Consider the following 14,339-nt stretch of genomic DNA (forward strand, 5'->3'; position numbering starts at 1 on the left):
TGGGAGGGAGAGAGGGCGGCAACTGGGAAGGAGGAAATGGGGAGGAGGAGGTTAGGGTTTTGGGATAACGCCCATGGGAAACAGGGCGTGTGATCGAAAGATTTCCTCTGGGAGATCCAAGGGGACTTAGGGAACCGCGATGGCTAAAAGACGGGGAAGGAAGGAGGGGATGTGCGGGCCGGAGAGGGGTGAATGGGCGGAGGGGGAATGAGAGGAAAGAGAGAGAGAAAGAGGAAGAAAGTGAGAGATAGCTGGATGGACAGAAGGGTTGGATGATGGAAAGGGAGTAGAAACGAAATGGGTGGGCGCCTGTGGCATGTTGACGTCGGAGACGTGGAAGACGATGCCGGGGAGACAACATACGGACGAAGAGGCAGACTTGGTCAGTGCAACTTGGTAATAAGAGGACCCTAGGATGAGTTGAGGGAGAGGGATCCGAGAAATCGGCATTCTTGAAGAGATAAATATGCCAAAAAAGTATGGAATCACGGATACGTTTATGAAAAGTGAATTACCCATTCTTTGGACACGAATGAAATGCTTTATTTAAACGTAATTATGCCATCCTGGACTATTCGTCCTTACTTTACCGTCAGTAGCAGTTTTCGCTGTTCGGGATTAGCCTGTGGATAAATAAGCACAAATTTGGGTTTGTAAATTGAACACAATACAGAGCGCTTAATAAATATAAATGAAGTAATGCCGAATTCCACTTGAGATTGTTTTCAAAAAAAGCTACGCCGATGAAAGGTACTGGTAGGCAAATAAATGAAATCGATCTTTCCATAAACACTGCCATCTCCTATTATATTCAATTTGTAATATAGGGACATGCTTTTCTATCTGAGATATTCAAGAGAACTCTGCTTTCTGAGCATGTTCTTCGACGGAATGATTATTAAACATATTGGTTAATCCTCTACTCTAAACGATATTTTTTTTAAATATTCCGATCCACCAATCACAATACCAAAAAATAAATAAATTAGTAAATATATGCCATTGAAGGGATGGTAAAATAAAATATGATGTTAAGTCATACCAAATACGTCGAAAGTAGCATTATTTTTAGTGACTTATTGTACACAGTATTGGGCCAATATTAGAAACCCTAAATTTGCGCAAATTAATATTACTTTGACATTATTTCATATACTGTACATGGTGTGCCAACCTTAAAAAATCAAAGCAGTAAACTAAATTACATCATTCATCCGAACTACAAAAATGTATGTAGATATGAATTGCGGGATCCATCGTCAATTGATATTTTAATTCCTGAACATTTTCGTTGGAGATGAACATTCATAGTTATTTCATCATATCATAGCTATTAGTTCTAAACAAAACATCTATTCACACTACAACGACATAATATACATTAAAAACAAATTTAATGTTCAATGAAAATGCTAAGTAAAGTTTCTTTTATTATTGATTTTCGAAATAGGAAGCCCGAAATAGTGAATAAAGAATTGAAGAAGGGGTCCTAGTTAAATCCAAATTTGGAACCGTTAAAACAAGTATACGCCCAAAAAAAGGGTTTTAGGGAGTCTACGAAAAAGATAATATTATCATAACTTCAGAAATAGATATTGTCTATTCAGCACATAATTTACGCACACTAACGCAATTTAATTTCAATTTAATATTCAAAGTTAATCCACTAAGTAAAGAGTATTTTATTTGGACAGGACTAATAAAATATAAATGCCTACTACGGAGAAGAATTCTCTCAACCAGGATTTACGAACAAACTTTGAAAGGAAATTCAGAAGCATGTGTTGTTTGAAAGGAAAGGAAACTGGTCTTATCTCAAAAAAGAAATTAAGACGATTCCGAGAGGTGAATTGTAAAGGGAGAAACAGCATAAAAAGCAGAAGGGAGGGAAAGGAGAGAGGAGTGGGGAATGATAAAGGGAAGAGATGCGAGGCCTTCACCGGGGGGGCCATAGGTTTGATAGCAAAGAAGGGGTCACAAGGGGTGCGGCAACCGGGGTAAGGGGAGAAGGTGAAGACCCTCCCCCAAACATTCGTGATCTGATGCCCACCGGATCGGTCCCTTTTGCCCTTATCCATCCAATGGTTTATCGGATGCTTTATTGATGCGTTTTGGTCAAAGGTAATCTCGGGTCGTTCACGACGCAAGGGCAGGATATGTTTGCTTTTGACATATATGGGACTCAGAATCGAAGACGATATCAGCATGCAGCGCACGGAGAAGACAGACAATATTTACCAAGCAATGTCTCGGGCAGATGTAAGAGATTTATCGGAGTGTCTACTTGATAATGAGATTTTATGTTTTTTTAAAAGCAATATCACCAAGTACCTTATTTCTAGACGTTTATTTGCATCACTATATAAATATTTTTATAATCGACATTTAACATATGCGGCACTTAAAATAACTTTATTTAAAATAAATCCGTCGCTTTACGTCGTAGTGGAAGTAAATTTAAAACATGAAAATTGTGGAATTAAATAAAACTAAACAAATTGACTCTAGGCAAAACAATTACTGAATAAGTGGCCATCAATATTATTAAGGATTAGAAATACGACTGAATACAGATATTTTTATGCGTGTAAATATTTTACGAAAATATTTTGACCAAACGAGGTGAAATTAGGCGTTCAACCGTTTTTATATGATTAAGTTTATATTTTACTGGGGTTAGTATGCGCTGACCTTAAGTTAAATAGGCATAGAGCTAGGAGAGTCTGAGGAGAAGGACTAAAGAGAAGAGAGGGGTTATAATAACTACTTAAGCAAAACTTCACCAAAATTTGACATGAATTATCAATACTATTTTTCTGTATTAAATACAGTGAAGCGTCTCAGTTCATATAAAAATGGTACTTTTCGTAATATGGCATTGAATAGAAATTATATATATATATATATATATATATATATATATATATATATATATATATATATATATATAGATATAGATATAGATATATGTGTGTGTGTGTGTGTAATGCATTGAATTTTCAACAATAAAGCACAATATAATTGGTGTTCGAACTTTCAGTATTGCAGTATGTCCTTTTTCAAAAATTTAACACGTTTTATTTTACCGTTACTGTAGTTTCAAAATTGAGATTTAAATATTTTTAGCAACAGCAGCCGTTCTGTAAAAAGGTGTCGCTAAATGTTTGTGATTGAGTTGGATCGACGAGTCTTTGTTGAAACTTTCATCAGTGGAATTAATGGAATACAATGAAAATATCTTCATTTACAAGCAGATAAAGAATATTGAACAAAGTCAGGAATATATGGAGATACTAAGACACTAGGTAATTGGCATGTCCGTCCGAAGATAAACCTCTAAAAATCTTCAAATTTTTGGGAAATAATCATAAAGTTTCTACAAGCCAATTTTCAATAAAATTTTCCCTGGAATTTATAGAGCCAACGCATTGAAAATCATAACGAAAGTTCCACTTACGTATGGGGTAGTACTTAGAATGAAGATGTATGATTACCCAGTCGGCTCCTCTTCATAAACACTACATTTGAAACGAAAATTGCAGAGTTACTTCATAAATTGTCGTTTAAAGAAGATATCTTTTTGAAAGGATAGCATTCACACCCGGTATATTGCACTTCGAGTTTTCATTCCAGGAAGTAAGAAATGCACGTGTGCGTGAGAAAAAAAAGGTTGGAAAGAGCTATACCATTTCGCGAGTTTTAGCAAGAAAGAACTCAAACTCTCAAAACTAAGGGCTCAGGTGGTACCTTTTCAGCAGATGTTCAAGCTGTATCTCAGAAAGCAAGAGATTTAAAGCGTCAGCTCCTTCCAACGCTTTTTCCCTTCATGTATCATCTCGGATTGCAGTACAAAGCGTGTACAAAAGACTTAAGCCATGCGGGTGGAACGGACAGGTGTGGATATTAATCATTGAATGCCACACGTCTGCAAAATTGCAAAATAATATACTACGTATGGAAGTCCTGTAGCCTCCTCACGTATTTCTAGGATGTAAGGGAATGTAAAAATTGAATTTCGATACGGAGTTTTTGAAATTGGACTTACAAATCTTTACCTGTCCTTTCCAGAGAAGCTAAGTAACCCTACTTTATTATATTTCAAATTTATACTGGCATGAATTATTATGTATTTACTACATTTGAGGCAAGAAAATAATAGTATTCAATATTTATATTTTTACAAAGTTTAATTCTGTCAACCGATTAATGTGAAATTGATAAAATGTGAACAAAAACGACCATTTTTTTAACGTATGAACTGATTATTACGGCCTCGAGCAATGGTAATAATAATTTTTTTACATAAATAACAAAGAAATACGCAGTAATCCCTAGTGTGGAGAACTGAGACACTGACCGAAGAGCCCGGGTTCAATTACCGGGCACGCCCTGGGAACCATGATTTTCATCCAAGCTCTGTGATTATTTGGGTGCCAGAACTTCCTGGGATAGCATAGGTAGCACAGGGGAAGGAACTGTCCCCTCTTCCCCATCACCCTGATGTGTGAAGTTCGCAAGCAGTAGGGCTTATTACTACGTGAGCTCTAATCTCACCAATCAAACCAACTTCACCTGCACATACATATGTCGCTCTTCAATATAATTTCTATAACATGCGCGAAATTTAATGCGCTGTAGTGAACCGTAGCAAAGAGTAAAATATTATTGTTCATCCCATATTTCTTTCATCATTTTGATAACAAATTCAATTTGAATGAATTTTCAAGGAAGAAAAATTTCAGAGGAAGTTGCTGTGCAGGAGGTGGTCAAATCTAATATATGTGTTCAAAAGCATAAACTTATGCTACCCACTTAGAGAATGCCTATCCTTAATTTATTTCTACAAGGTACTCGTGTTTGAAATTTAAATTTTATTTTAGCCCCTGTTATGAAACCGACTTGAAACTTTTAAATATTTCAGAATGTATCCCAAATGCGGGTCGTAACGTAAAAAGTGTAATGATGGACTTTGCAATCCCCAATAAACTAAGTAACTACCCCAAACAGGGATAGTTACTTAGTTTATTGGGGTCAACATTTTGATATTATCAAATATGGTCAGATTTCACTGTTTTTATGGATTTGTATCTTACTTCTTCCAAGGCTTTTTTCATCTTGGTGTGTAGCTGAATGCGCATGGCCTCCACAAATAATTCACTGGCTTTATATTAGCCTAAAACGGCATTGTGATCGTAGAATGTATGCGGTTAGTATCAATTATGAGTAACATTACTACTAAATGATGGGAAAATTGTGTCCAAGTAGCTGTAATCATATTAAATAGGTAAGATTAATCGACTCTTCATTGTTAATATCAAAAATAAATCCTGCTATAAATACGCTCCATTAATCATCAAACAAGTTGTAATGATTGGAGGTGATCATCGTTAGCTCAAGACTTTAAGAAATATTTCAGATATAAAGTGATAATTCAATACTCATGCGTGCTGAAAATATGAAATGATAAATTTTAACTCCCCAGAGCTCGTGAAGGTTACATACCACGAAGAAATTATATGAAAAAATTCCCTTCGAGAAAATCCTGGATAAATCTAAATTTAAGGTCTTTAGGCGATACGGCATCAATTAATGTAATTTACTCATGTATGAATGTAGAATTTTATGTTATTACACAATTTAACTCAATATAAAGTAAAATCACTATGAAAACATTAGCCATTGGAATAGAATTTTATATTCCTCAGGGTGAAGTGTCATTAGTTAGTCGGTGTTCCTGGCGTGGAATGAAAGCTATCAGATAAAACTATACACAATGAAAGGTAAAACGTTCTTTTAAAGGCATTGTGATACATAATATATTCTCAGCGAGTGAAAATTAACTGTTATTCTGATTAAGTTAATCATAAAATGGGATAGAGTTTAATCAAGTATACAATATCTTCTAGTGGAAACAATATATAATATAATCACTTCTCGCCAAACTTAGTGTAAGTTATCAGAACTCGCAGCTTACAAGAGAAAAAATTCAAGTATATACACAATAGAAAAACATTCCTAATAACAAAATTTTTACCGACGCGTTTTATGAAAAAATATTACCTTTGTGTCTACGGAAAATATTTATAGAATAATTACAAATCTGGGTCGGAAGTTATCTAGACATATAATTAGAAATGTCCTACGATTTTTTAGTTTTCGTTTAAATCTTCCTTTTCAGCCACAAAATGGCTATAAAATTGTTAATAATTTAACAAGCGGTTTATCTTTACGGGAAGCCTGTGGAGGCGAGTACCATAGGTCGAAAAATAGTGTCTTTATCGAATTAAAACACTTACGTATGAATCACACTATTCGACGTTGAAAGGGTACTTAAGCTGCGATATTTGAAAAAAATTAACAGCAGTAATAGTATTAATATAACCAAAGCATAGTATTTACAACAAACTGCGGGAGATGCCGCGACAATGTGTTCTAATCATAGTATTTCATTACCTCACTTCCCTTCAGGTTTATTGTTATGTATGAAAGTTTTGCGATAAAATTGTATCTAATACCTCACACCTAATGTCTTATTTAAAGCGTCTAACGTCCTATTAACAAAATATAATGAAATAAAAACGTGCATTTCTCAATAATGAGTCGTTTATACTGTAACATATAAATCAGTATTGCTAAAGAATAGAAAGTTATAATAGTATTCATAAACTAATTCAAAGGAAAATAAATTTTAACCTTAGAAGAGGATAAATATGAAGTCCAACATTAAAAATAGAAGAAGGAAAACCTTGTTTAGCTTTATAATTTATTTGAGATTGTGTTTTAAGAAAGGAACCTATAATAAATGAGAAGTATTAATATCTTAAAATCTTTGCAGTTTCAAAGGATGAAAAGTTTTGAAATATGCCGCAAATGGAATACTTTTCCAATATTTCAAATATTTTTAACCAGTTCAGCCTTTGCCATTCTTCTCAAAAAAAAGACTTCGAAGAGAATTAGCTCATTTTTACTTCGTATTTATTTCCAAGCAATACAAATGTTCACGGCCATTAGTGGGAAACCATAAACAACGCTAAGGGGTGAACCATTATGTGAGAAACCTTTATCGCTTTCGGTTAAGTGTCTCGTATTCTTTTATTATTTTCCGCTTTGAGAAAAGCAATAAAGACGTGGGGATACATGTAATGATTTCATTTTTTGCTTTTTGTTTTACGTATACATTATAATCACTGTCTTTTTTGTCGATATTGAATCACACGGGAACGTCTTTAAATTTGAAAACCGTGACACTAATTTTTTGTTTAACAAAATGTGACATTGTCAGTACATTTCATAGCTTCTTTGAAAAAGGCTTGAGAAAATATGATTGTAAATTCCTCGACTACAGTGAAATTTTCACCAGGACATTTGAAAAAACTTTCATAAAAGACTGGAAAATATTAAAGTATAAAGTTCGTAGAAATTTCTATGTTGCCTGCATTCATTACCTTTGAATTTTCTTGGTCGTAGAATCTATTCTAAACGTTTAAATCTTAAATCTTAGCTTAAACGGAGATTTTAGTATAAGATTCTTCCATTATAAGACCTTTCCTATTATAAGACTCTTCCTTAATTTGGGAAATTTAAAAAAACCCAATTTCTCACCGTGTGGATATTTAGACATTCTATTACTACAATTCAAAACGGAGCACGAAGCTTTAATGAGGGAAAACGAACTTTTATATACTTGCATACACCGAGGTTTATAAGTAAATAAACAGTAATTCAAGCCATGAATTATTTTCTCTAAGTGAAGCCTATAACTACTGAGCAGTGTCATAGTGAGACAAATTTTTCATTGAAAAATCATCGATTGAATTGATCATAATGCAAACCTTTGCGGATTTTTATAATATTCAAAACTTAATCATTCCAAAATTTTTTTTGTGTGATTTAGAAATTCAATTAATTGGTACTTCAACTCTATAAATGCTTCAAATTTTACCAAAGTACTTGAATCACTACTTCGGTTAATTTACATTTAAAATTCCATTTTTTTATGAAATAATCAAGCTAAGTTTTCTACCGGACAAGAATTATATATATGCGATATTTTCTGAAAATGAAGCCATTTATCGCTGCTGCGGTATTTTATAGAGAAGATGAAACAGCTATCCATCCGTTCGTTCGTACCTTCGGACGTTTCTCATCCTTTTGACATTTCCATTATATTATATCATTTATTTCTGCACACAATTTGGCTTTACAGGCCCTTGAATAGCGAAATCCTTATTGGTGGAGAGGACATCATTAAACGGTGTTAATTTTTTTATCCGTTCTATGCGCGAGGTCTCTTTACCAAACCGTCCCCGCATTTTCCCCCGCTCGTGGTTGTTCGAATGGGACGTATAATGACTGTAGTTTATTTTTACAGCGTCGTCTCAGAAGGCGTTCCTCGGCACCAAAAGATTTTTTTTTTTAAGTCCCGCTTGCTATTGCAATGGCACTCGATGAAATCCTACTAATGCGGAACCGGGCCGATAATAATCAAGGAGCTATAAAGCCACGACGGGTTTGGCAAGATATTATCTTCGATTTCTTTTTCTATATCAAATTGTAAGGTTTAGCACATTAGGTGTATCTAGGTACAAATGCTAGGCTTCTTATATTGGAGTTGTATGATACGGAAAACTACTACCTTGCGTGATAAAATGAAATGGATATAATTGCATTAAAATAATTCTTTACACATCCACCATTCGTCCTATGCCTCTCGTCGTCTAATGAGACATTTTAAATGTACATGCTGCCATTATTATTATAGGTTAAGGTAGGTTTTCCATCGGCATATGCTACTAGTGCTCTCTCCTCCCCCGCCATACTTCCTAGTTTGTTTTCCTTTCGGTCCACTTCACCTTTTTTATCCTTCTCCGCAACCTCATTTATAAAGTCTACATCTATGCCTATCATCCTTCTTCAATGACCAGGTTTCCGCTACGTACAAAACCACGCTCCATAACAAGGTTTTGAAGAGCGTTTTCTGATTCTTACTAAAAGTTCCTGTCATCAAATTCCTTTCCCTTAGAAAGCTTCTTTGCCTAACGCAATTCTTCTCCTCATGTCTCTAAACACTTCCGAGCTAGGTAAATTGTTTCACCTTTTTTAGTTTTTGTCCTCCTATTTAAATGTTTAAAACCGCAGAGGCTATGCGGTTTTATAGTAAGCTATATATGATGTGGTTAAGCTTTCACAAGGAGATGGGAGTAGTTGATAACTCCAAAAATGCTACAATTACGCACTGTCAAGAAATTCGTGTTTCTATCCTAAAAATATGCTATTATATCCTATATTTACTATACTATAGTATTTAGTTGATAATTTGGCCTGTTGGTGCAAGGCATGAAAGGTATCTGAACGGTGGAGAAGAACTTCCGACGATATACAAACCAATCATTAGTATTTCATTGAACAATATTTATTTAATAATTATGACGCACCATCGTACTTACAGGTAGATGACAATCGCAACGTAAAATATAAAGTGGGAAATAGTATATGGTGTTGTATTAATGGGATTCCCAGGGCTGGGAGAGCGGTGGGGGAAATCGATGAAATATTTTTAACCAAAATATTAAAAAACTGAATGTCTTCTTTCAGCATCGTACGTCTTAGTGCACATTGAGTGTATTACCTTTTTGAAATATTAAAAGTTCATATTGAATGAAAATAGCATGGTGGCTTTAATAATAGTTATTGTCGAGTTGCTGTTCCAGGTTCCCGCACATAATTAAGATATCCCACCTAACGAAACCTATAACACTCTTCCTTTATGCGAGTGAAGAATTGATCAAGGCCTATAGCACATGAAAAGTTGCAGTTCTGAGTCAGGTCAAGATGTAGTACATCTGCAGAGCCCGTTAAGATAGGTTCCCTTGATAAAAGAAGACGGAGATCTTTTTCAAAACATACGAGCTGCTTCATCACTTTGTTCTATTGTAGTTATTCTTACGCTAAAGATGTACTTTATCTCTACCACAAATTTTAGTCACGTATTTGAAGAGTGAATTATGCATAATTTTTTTTTCATTTCATTTGATGCGTGCGGTGAAACAACTCTTTCTCTGTGGTAGGATAGAAAACTCTTTGTTTTAATACATTTAATTGGCAAATAATAGTACAAGTCATATGAACTTCAGAAAGCATAACGGATTCCCTCTTAACTTTAACGGAAACTTAAGGACAATTCGTCCTCCACGCTACTAGCCATGCCAACCTTTGGACTCCTTAAAAATTAAGTCTCGGACGATATTTATTTCATGCAAGACCGCCTTTATTCAGGAGGAATGGCCAAGAAAAGGGCCTCACATTCTGGATCCGGTCTCCGCCTTATGCTTTACAACCGCTATATCCCCGAAACGAAAAACCTTTCTTCCGCCGATTTCGAATTCCACCTTGGAAGGAACGAACGACACGTGCTACACTTCCTGAGAGGGAGCGAGAGGACCACCGCTTTCTCGCTAACTCCGCCCCCTCCCCGCCCCATCGCCGTTTCCTTTCCTCTCTCTCTCTCCCCCTCCCTCCCGCCCCAGCGTCGCCCTTTCGATCCCTTCTTCCCCCCTCCCTTACCATGCCTTTTAGTGCTCTCTCTAAAATCGCCACTTTTGGGACGCGGAGTCCCGAAATCCCATCCGTGCGCTTCGTTGCTCCCACCAATGGCCGTGAAAGATGGGAGGAATGGGCCTCCCCACGCCCCAGGCCCTCTCCCTTTCGCCCCCATCGATGAGGGTGGCGTAGGAGGGGGAGGGAACGGCTTCCTGGCACTGTCCCCGCCTCTTCCTTTCGCACCACTCCCACCTCCCAGTTTTCCCCACCTCATGCTCCGATCGAAATGGACTGGTGATTGTTCGGTAATTTCCAAAGGCCCTGTCCGGCCCTCGAGTGCACGGCGTGTCGCCTTCGGCTCGGGGCCATCGCGCCCCCCACAGAGAGAGCGGCCAACCCTCACCCCAGCTCCGCCCCCCTCCAATGGACGCCCCGGCCTTTCTTTCGTCTCCCCTGAGGGGTTGAATGAGCGGTTCGACAATTCCCTGACGCGATGGTCACCGTATACGTGTTCCTCGAAATGTTCCTACGTGTAATCTTAATTTTTATCGCAGAGAATGTGTTGTGGAACTACACACCATTAGCACGTGGTCTCCGTCCATCATATGTTCGGATAATCCCCCTCACGTGGGTTGAAAAGCACATATGATGATTTTGAGATTGGTATTCATACTCTGATTCTTCTTTCTCGAAAACAAATTATTAAAACTGATAGCAATGATGTTAAGTGAGTTGTTTATCAAAAAAGAAAAATAATTGATAATAAAAGATAACATGTACAGATAACGAAATTATTAACACATAATTTGAAATACGAGATAATTGTCACTCGTAATAACTGCCTATTGACGGAACGGAGATTGGAAAAAATAAATAAAAAATATAAATCGAAACATTATTTGTGAATAATTAATAGGTAAAATGAAATTATAGGACCGTGGGTTATTCATGTACGCCAGAAACGGGAACGGATATAGGAGGTAATTAAAAGTAGATGTATACAAAATATTTCTTCACTCTAAATGCCTCAATACCTCTTATTCAATTGATAAAAGCTACTTTCAAAGTTATGTCAAGAGATAGACATATGGAGGATTTTTTAAACATGAAATACCTTCAGAGCTCAGATGTGTATTAAAAAATCGACAAAAATAATAGCTAATTTATTATTAGCTTCAAAGAATAAAATATATTAGGCAACGAGTTGTGAAAGCGGTTGTGGCGAAATTTATTTGGACGTATTGAAAAGCAAGCTTTAGATGACGTGCATGCGCACATCCAGGAAGTGTCAACGTTCGTGCTCGATGAAATTGGCGTGGTACACATGGATGAAAATGGAGGAGGGGGAATGTGGACCCCTATATAAAAATATATCACGGTCATCGGAACAGATGGTAAAGCCACAGTAAGAAGGAATGTGTATACATATATGTATGTGCAAAAGCGTGAATATGTTTGAGATACTGGAGAGCGTAAAATGGACTACCGCTTCACCGAAATACGCTTCGCTCGGTTTGGCATCGTTCCATTTCGGATACAAAACCTCCCGATCCTAGCACACACAATGCGAGGCGGCTGACGCCTCCAGAGAATGGGAGTGTCGAGGAGGGGCGCTGCAGCGATTTCTTTTTCAAGACGTGGAGTCTTTAATGGTATGGGGTGAAAACTTGTAAAGAAAGTTGACGGCGGTTGTAGTTTCAAGTGAAAGGAGGAGGGCAGTTCTATGGGATTTTCCTCGTGCAGAGGGGAGAATATTAGGTTCAGTGATGCAGGGTCGAGGTGAGAACGCCATTTGATCATGTTACGCTATGCGTGCAATGCACAGAATCGCCGGTGACAAATTCATCCAGCCTTCAACTAAAAATTTCATGATAGTTTTCCAAGAGAGTCTACAGGTAAATTGAACCTGCTGAGTAAAAAAGTGCTGAAAAGAATGTAAACACAATGTGCAACGCCAAATTAAAAAAAAACAGTCAAGGGGAAATTTAGGACTAAATTTGAATATGAAGCCAAATCCTAAGCTATAGCGAATGATTCCCCTATAATATTTGCATCGACTTCATCCTGAGGTACCTTATCACGTATAAGTTATGCTTTTGAAGCGTTGAAACTAGTTGTACCAAGTAAAATCTTTCGTGGAAAATACCTTCTATTCTTCTTTCATTCGAAAATGGATTTACAACTGGCCAAGCCTGATGCCATCGAGTGAATAAAGGTCTTTAGAATTTTATAAATGTAATTCCACGTTAATTTATGCATAACTTATAATGCAATACACGGAAATGTAATATCTAAACAGTTAAAATGACAACATAATTACTAATTAAAAATATGCATTAATTTTTTATTTAACTGTTATTATTGAGTTAAAGTAATACCATAACTGGCTATTATTATTTAGTTGAATTATTACAATTTGCAAATAATTTGAGACATGCGGTGATTCACCGAGGCTACGTTATATCCGAGAGTATTACGGAACCAGCATAAAAAGAAGGGGTGTATTTGAATGTGTTATTACAATTACAATAAGTATGTTCCTGTTGTAGTCATATATTTTGATAGAGAAAAATCAATACTTCAATTTAGAATCATATTTTATCGTATAAGTGTTTAAGTCCTCACAGGCTTCCATCTCCTTATTTGAGGTAATTTCATGTATCATTTTTCTGTTTAAATCTATTTTTTCATGAAAGTAGGAGTTTCACTCTGTATTTCGTTAAATAGTTGATTCGATATTTTTTTGAAAACAATTCAGATATGATTTCTTTGCGGATAACTAATGACCATGCATGTAAAATATCTTCCCCGCTTGTTTATAGCTTTATTTTCACACAGTGCAATTTTTAATTGCGGTACTTTACACGCGATGCCTTTTTTCCCCAAATTAATGGTGATTATTTTACGAGGTAGCAGATTTAATTTGAACACGATAAACGGTGTAAGTTAAGTGAGATTTCATACATGCGTGCATAATTGTAACTCATGCCTATTGTCAGCGTGTTTTTTCTGTAGGATATTAAATCATGAATTCAGTTCAACTGGTTAGTAATCCAAGCTCTTTAAACTGGAAGATCCATTTCACGTTCGATAATTAAATTAAATCGATTTTTAAAACTTTCGAAAAAATGTGTTTCTCAAATTACTTGGTTAGAGTAAATTTTAATTTTAAATTACTAATTCACATTTTTATATTTCTTGTTGTAAATTAAAACCATATAAAAACATCATCCTCCTAAGTGACAATCTTGGTGTGTAATCGAGAAACACCTTTGAAGAAAAACTTGAATACATTAAATATGCATGCGTTCTCCCATAAATATGCCATTAATGTTGGAAAGGGGCATGGGGGTATGGACAAATTTATCGTTTCTCTTGCAAAGGTAAGAAATGGAGATTTTTCTCTTTTTGACTGATATTCAGCAAACGAGTTAATGCTTCAATGCACGAAGTTAGATATTTTTCCTAGCTTATTAGGTGCTTTATTCTACGATAACTACCAAATTTCCATGGAGTTTTACATGAATGAAAATGTTTCAATAAATTTGCATATATTGTTAAACGTGTACGAGAAAATAAAAATAATGAAACTGTGTAAATTTACTAAGAATATTTTGCTCATCGAAACGTATCTTAAATAGTATTTTTATTAATGAATACACCAGTAATGTTCATAAAGTTAATTAGTAAATGTGATAGTATTTTTTTGGGTTTCCTGTACAATATGTATTTGGGTCACATAGAATATGTATCCAAATAAAAATTATTCACAAGATACACAATGGATAAAATTTCTTAAT

The 14,339-nt window shown here is 35.7% G+C and overlaps 1 protein-coding gene across 1 annotated transcript in view; it reads left to right on the plus strand.

The window, feature by feature from the left end:
- Window positions 1–14,339, plus strand: part of LOC139697824 (delta-sarcoglycan-like) — a 389,418-nt gene that overhangs the window by 329,356 nt on the left and 45,723 nt on the right. The gene's annotated exons all lie outside the window — the stretch shown is intronic.

Source organism: Hetaerina americana, unplaced genomic scaffold (assembly GCF_022747635.1).
Source record: "Hetaerina americana unplaced genomic scaffold, ioHetAmer1.1.p SCAF_8, whole genome shotgun sequence".
In the NCBI taxonomy this organism is placed as follows: Eukaryota; Metazoa; Arthropoda; class Insecta; order Odonata; family Calopterygidae; genus Hetaerina; species Hetaerina americana.